The sequence below is a fragment of the Coccinella septempunctata genome, chromosome 5 (assembly GCF_907165205.1).
Source record: "Coccinella septempunctata chromosome 5, icCocSept1.1, whole genome shotgun sequence".
In the NCBI taxonomy this organism is placed as follows: Eukaryota; Metazoa; Arthropoda; class Insecta; order Coleoptera; family Coccinellidae; genus Coccinella; species Coccinella septempunctata.
Genome location: NC_058193.1, coordinates 15,742,924 through 15,748,923, shown reverse-complemented (window position 1 = coordinate 15,748,923; position 6,000 = coordinate 15,742,924).

The window sequence follows — 6,000 nt, the reverse complement described above, 5'->3', positions numbered from 1 at the left end:
TTCTTATTCAAGATGCGGTGTTGAAAACACAATAAAAAAAAACGATGCGGGTGAAATCAATGCGTGGCAAATCCAAAACCAATCCAAAAAAGGCGTAATTTTCTAAAGAATTCCAATGGCACAGGTAACAGCGAGAAAATATCTCAATATTAATCAATGCGTCAAAATCTAGTCAACGTGTGAAAAGCGAATGGTTTTTCACAACATATACGAAGCCACCAATGTTGACATATTAACGCGAAATTTAAATATTTAGGGATCGCTTCAGCTTCAAATTTATGTTCTTATAAAAGGACCAAACATTCCCCGGGCCGCGAAAAATGGCAAAATGCTAGTTGAGCAACGGTGCATAAAATTGGTCTAAAAGTCTAAACGATGAGTAGGTACAAATAGCGTGAAATAGCATGAAACAAATAAGCGAAAGATGAAATACGAAAATTAATGAATGAGTATGTTCCCATTATTTAAAATGGTAAATATTCGTAGTTTTTTTTTTTAAAGAGAATAAAAATCAACAAAAACTAAGCGACTGGCAAAGGTCATAATTTGACAGTCGGCCTCTGCAGAATACCATTTTTAATTTTCAACGAGGCAATTCTAGAGCGTGTATCTATCGCGTGACTCAAAGAAGTTATTCTTCCCAGGAGCCAGTCCCAAGGAGGAATTCTATCATCCTTAATCAAAACAAGTTCTCCGATCGTTGGGACCTTTTCATCGTCAGTAAACCACTAGGAGCGCTGTTGTAGAGTATGGAGGTAGGTCAGATGTGAATTATCTGGATATGGTAATGCGGTGAGCGGTTCCAGCGTGAGAAAATGACCCGGAGATAAAGAAGCAATGTTCACAGTTTTAACTCCAGCCTCCCATAGGCCACCCATGTGAGGATGGGAAGGAGGGTTGAAGTGCCAAGTGATCGCCTCACTTTCTGCTACATTTTTCATACAATTTAATCACACGATTAGCACCTATAAAGTTTGTACCACAGTCACTATAAAGATGACTAACTCGTCCGCGCCGTGCAATGAACCGCTGAAGAGCTGACAAGAAGATTTCAGTTGACAAATCCGTAAAAAGTTCCAGGTGAACAGCTTTCGTCGCAAAGCATACGAACAAACATATATAGGCCTTTGTTGACTTGACCTCGCGATGTCGCCCCATGGTGATAGAGTAAGGTCCTGCAAAATCAACACCACTCTGACTGAACGGCTTCACAGAAATTCTTGTTGAAGGCAACTGCCCCATAGAAGGTTGGAAATTTTTGGGACGAGCTCTAAAGCACTGAACACATCGAGAAAGAACCGATGGAATGACGCGTCTACCTCCTACTATCCAAAACCGTTGGGCAAGGAGGGAACCGAAGAGTGCGTAAGCCTGCGTGGAGATATTTCCTGTGATAGAATTCGATAAGAAGCGTTGTTAGGCGACTTTGTCGAGGAAGAAGTATAGGATGTTTACCATCAAAGGGGAGACCGAAGGGGAGACAGGATGAGCCAATTCTTCCTTCTATTCTCAAGATACCAGAGTCGTCAAGAAACACATTCAACTTCTGAAAATGTTTGGGGTATACCTTTCGATGTAATTCTTCTGAAAAACGAATGTTTTGCGTGAGCTTTACCAGAAGAAGGAGAGATTCATCTAATTCTGACAAAGGGCCACAGCGTTTAGAACGCGGATACTTAAGATTAGTGTTGAAGCGAATAACAAATGCGAGAATTCTTCGAATCTTTGAAAAAGAAGAAAAGCGTTCAAGTAGAGAAAGCAATGAAATCGAGCACGGTTGCTCCGAACTCTGCAAGCATAAAGGATCTGCAACACGGTGCAGTACAGGTTTAGGGTGACCGGCCTCCGAATACGAAGTTGTGCGAAGCTGTGCGTTTTCAATGCTTATATAATTGAGAAGCTACGAATCGAGTGACGCAGCTCGTCATTTAGCATTGAAAACGCTCAGTTTCGCACAACTTCGCATTCGGTGGCCGGTCACCCTTAGGTTCACCGTCGGTAGCATACAAATCGAAACTCCTAAGATATTTTGGGGACCATTAAACAACAAAGCGCAATCAACAAATTCAGATGGTAGCAGGCCACGAGAACCAGCGTCTGCTGGATTATTCAAAGAGTCAATATGATGCCAAGAAGCAGAAGGAATTTTTTCTTGTATATGAGCGACTCGATTAGATATGAACACAGGCCAGCGTTGCGGTTGTCCCTTCATCCAGTCAAGTGCAATTTGAGAAACTGAAAATGCACAGACCCTTCGAAAGCATATGAGCCCTTTAAAGAGATCGAGACAAAAAGAGAAAAGATTAGCCAACAAAACGGCCCCACAAAGTTCCAATCTTGGAATGGTTATCCTTTTAAGAGGGGCAACTTTAGTTTTTGCGCAAATAAATTTAAATGACATATCATCATTCTCATTTTTTAACTGAAAGTAAACAACTGCAAAATAACCTTTTTCTGATGCGTCACAAAAGCCCAACAAATCATACGATATAGCATCCAATACAGTTCTACGAGGAAAACCAATGGAAGATAAAGTAGCTAATTCTGAACGATAGTTTTCCCACACTCTTACAATATCTGCATATGGTTCCTCATTCCATTTTATTCCCGAGGACCACATTTTCTGAAGTAGGTGCTTCAGAAAAAAGGTGATAGGAGATAAAAATCCAAGAGGATCATAGATACGAGCTAGTTGCGACAAGAGGTTGCGTTTAGTACAAGGGCGGTCTGAAGGTTGCACGCTAAAGCAAAATATATCTTTTGGCGGGTCCCACATTAAACCTAATACCTTAAAGGAGGTGAATTCATCTTCACGATCAAATGAAACTGGATCAATCGAAAGATGGGTAGATGGTAAATCTGTCAAAATGAGAGGATCATGAGACGCAAATTTTTTGAGTTCAAACTGACCCCTTTTGAGGAGATCAACTAGCTCCTGTCGCAAGCGTCCTGCACCTTCGAGCGTAGAACTCCCAGTAAGGATGTCATCGACATAAGTGTCTTCCTTTAATGCCTTCGAAGCCAAGGGAAAAGCCTTCCATTCGTCAGTAGCCAATTGAGTTAATGTTCTGATAGCCAAATATGGAGCGCTACTAACGCCGTATGTAACAGTTACTAGTCTATAATCTTGGAGGTCTTCTTCAGAAGAAAATCTCCAAATAATTCGTTTGTAATCCACATGATCATCTCTAACCCTTGTCATGCGATACATTTGCCGAATATCCGCACACACGGTATATTGATTTAACCGAAAACGAAGCAATATAGAGATAATGTCTTGTTGCAATTTTTTCCCAGTGAGATAGTCATTAAGTGAACTCTCCTTTAACACCGGAGACTTGGCAGAGGCATTGAAGACAACGCGTAACTTCACCTGATCGTTTTGTGTTTTAGGCCCGGTACTTTTACGTGCGAATAAATAAATTTATTCGATAGATAAGTCTTATTCTTAGGATAAGTAAAAATGCTGTCTTTTCACTTTCAGATAGTGTTATTCATCGAATAAATCTGTCATAGAAACTTAATAATAAGAGTTTATTTGACATACATCGAATGTCGATACGTCATTATTGGTAGACTTTTTTAGATTCTGGATGTATGGTTATTCTTTGTGTGATTTTCACGAAATGTTTGCTTTCTAGTTGGAATTATGGCAATTTCTACAATGCGGTGTCTTATTTTACATTAATCACTGAAAAGTAGTATACCGTGCTTTCATAGAATTGTTATTCGTCAAATAATTTCATCTGAAAGCACCGAAATAAGGTATTCTTCAGATAGGAAATTATTTAACAGATACTTATTCACACTCAATAAAATTTATTCGAATGTGAAAGTACCGGGCCTTAACGACACAATGATGTGGAAAATAAAAAATTTTCACTAATACGTTCCATATGACAAGAATCTAAATAGTCGCGCATAAACTCTGAGTACAACTGATACAGCCTAGGGTTCCGTAGAAGCCGTCGCTCCAGAGATAGAAACCGATTTATTGCCAATTCACGAATGCCAGTAAATTTTGGTAATTCACCGCGGAAAGGAAGAGGAACAACGTACCTTCCCTCATTATCTCGAAAGTGCGTATCAGCAAACATTTGGTCAACCTGTTTATCTTCTAGAGATAATGTTTCGCATAGAGGAACTGAGTCTAGTTCCCAGAACTTTTGAAGAGAAAGGTCTAAGTTCAACTCTGTGGGGGAAGCAAATAGAGCAGAAACAGAAGAATTAGAAAGGGATTAAAATCTTCCAATCAAAACATAACCAAGAACTGTACTGATTGCATTTAACTGTCCAGGGTTTCCTACAATTTTTTCGGGTAAGATAATTTTGGAAAACACGTCTGCGCCAAGCAAAATATCAATCGTTCCTGGAGTGTGAAAATGCCAATCTCAAGGTCGATAAATGAGAGCTGGAAGTTTTAGGAACTTTAGACGAAGGTACCCTTTCACATACTCGATCTGAAATTATAGCGTCAGTAACAATTACAGGTTATTGTAAATCACCCGGACGAAAAGAAACAGTTACGCAACCATGATGAGCGATACTGTTCATTGAATTCATACCCTTCACGTTTATTTCCAATATTGCGCCGCCGGGGCAAACCTAACAAATTAGCGGCCTTCTCACTAAAGAAGGATGATATAGAACCACTGTCCAATAAGCAGCGTAAAGTATGAAACGTACCAAATATATCGCGTACGTCGATCAGTGCGGTGGATAACAGTACAAAAGAAGATTTTTTTGCGATATCAATTCTAATAAAGTGTGATGTCTTTGATGACATTTGCGACAAGTGTTGATCGATTTACAATTCCGTGAACAGCACTAAGGCAATTGAAACATAGATGTTTCTGTTTAGCGAAAGCGTGGCGTTCCTGTGGAGTTTTTCCTGCGAAGTTTGGACAAGACATCACTGAGTGGGTCTGGTTACAAAGCGAGCACTTTAGCGAAGCGTTTTTAGTGAGCTGATTTTTATTATTTTCAGTATACTCTATTCACTTTGTGTGTTGTTGGGTTATGACGCTTGTCAAAACATTTTTGGGTTTTAAATCAACGTTATGTTGCCCGTTCTACGTAAAAGTTTCCGTTATTACGTATTTTATCACAATGTCGAATCTCTTCGGAAAATATGTGACGAACATAATTGAAGTTTATACAAACTGATTTAAGGCATACCAAATCCAGTTATTTGCATGGAAAATACAAGAGATTAGTATAATATCGTAATATGCACTAGCTTGAGGAGAGTTAATGTTCGTTATCTTCTTTGGCGAAAGTTTGAATACGTTACATCAGTTGTAGATTTCAAAAATATTAACCCGAAGATGAAATGCATATGTTGCAGTGGTTGAGGTTGGGTATCTCCCGAAGGAATTAACAGATAATTACAAGAATGTTGAATTCTTCAACAAAAAATCATCTTGCATCAATATAAGTAAAAGGAATTAAAGGAAGTTTCAATCAAGATGAACTTCACCTTTGAACAAAAGTTTCACATGAATAAACAATTAGCAGGACAACTGGCGCGTATTTGTGGATGTTCATCTTAATGCATCGATATAATAATAATAATAAGGTATTTATTGGTACCTTAAGACATTTACAATGTATAGGACAAGTCAAATAAAAAATAGAAAAATCCGTTTTCGGAAACTTATTCTACGATGACATTCATCGAAAATCCTGTAGTAAACTTTTCGCATTAATTCTCTCAAACATAAAATTCTCAAATGCCACCACTTTTTTGGGTCTCCCAATAGAAAGAAATTCTTTGTCATCCTCTTCATTCACAATCTTTCTGATTGTGGAAATATTCAGCTGAAATATAAGTCGTTTAGATTCAGATGAAACATTATATAAATTCTCTTACATTGAATATGTTCGCTACCGTCTGACGATAAAGGCATTTATAAAAGAGGCCGGTTTCAAGTGCAAAATTCAAGTTCTGAGAATGTTATGTCCGGTAGCTCAGTTTATTTGTTGAGTAAAGTGGACTGT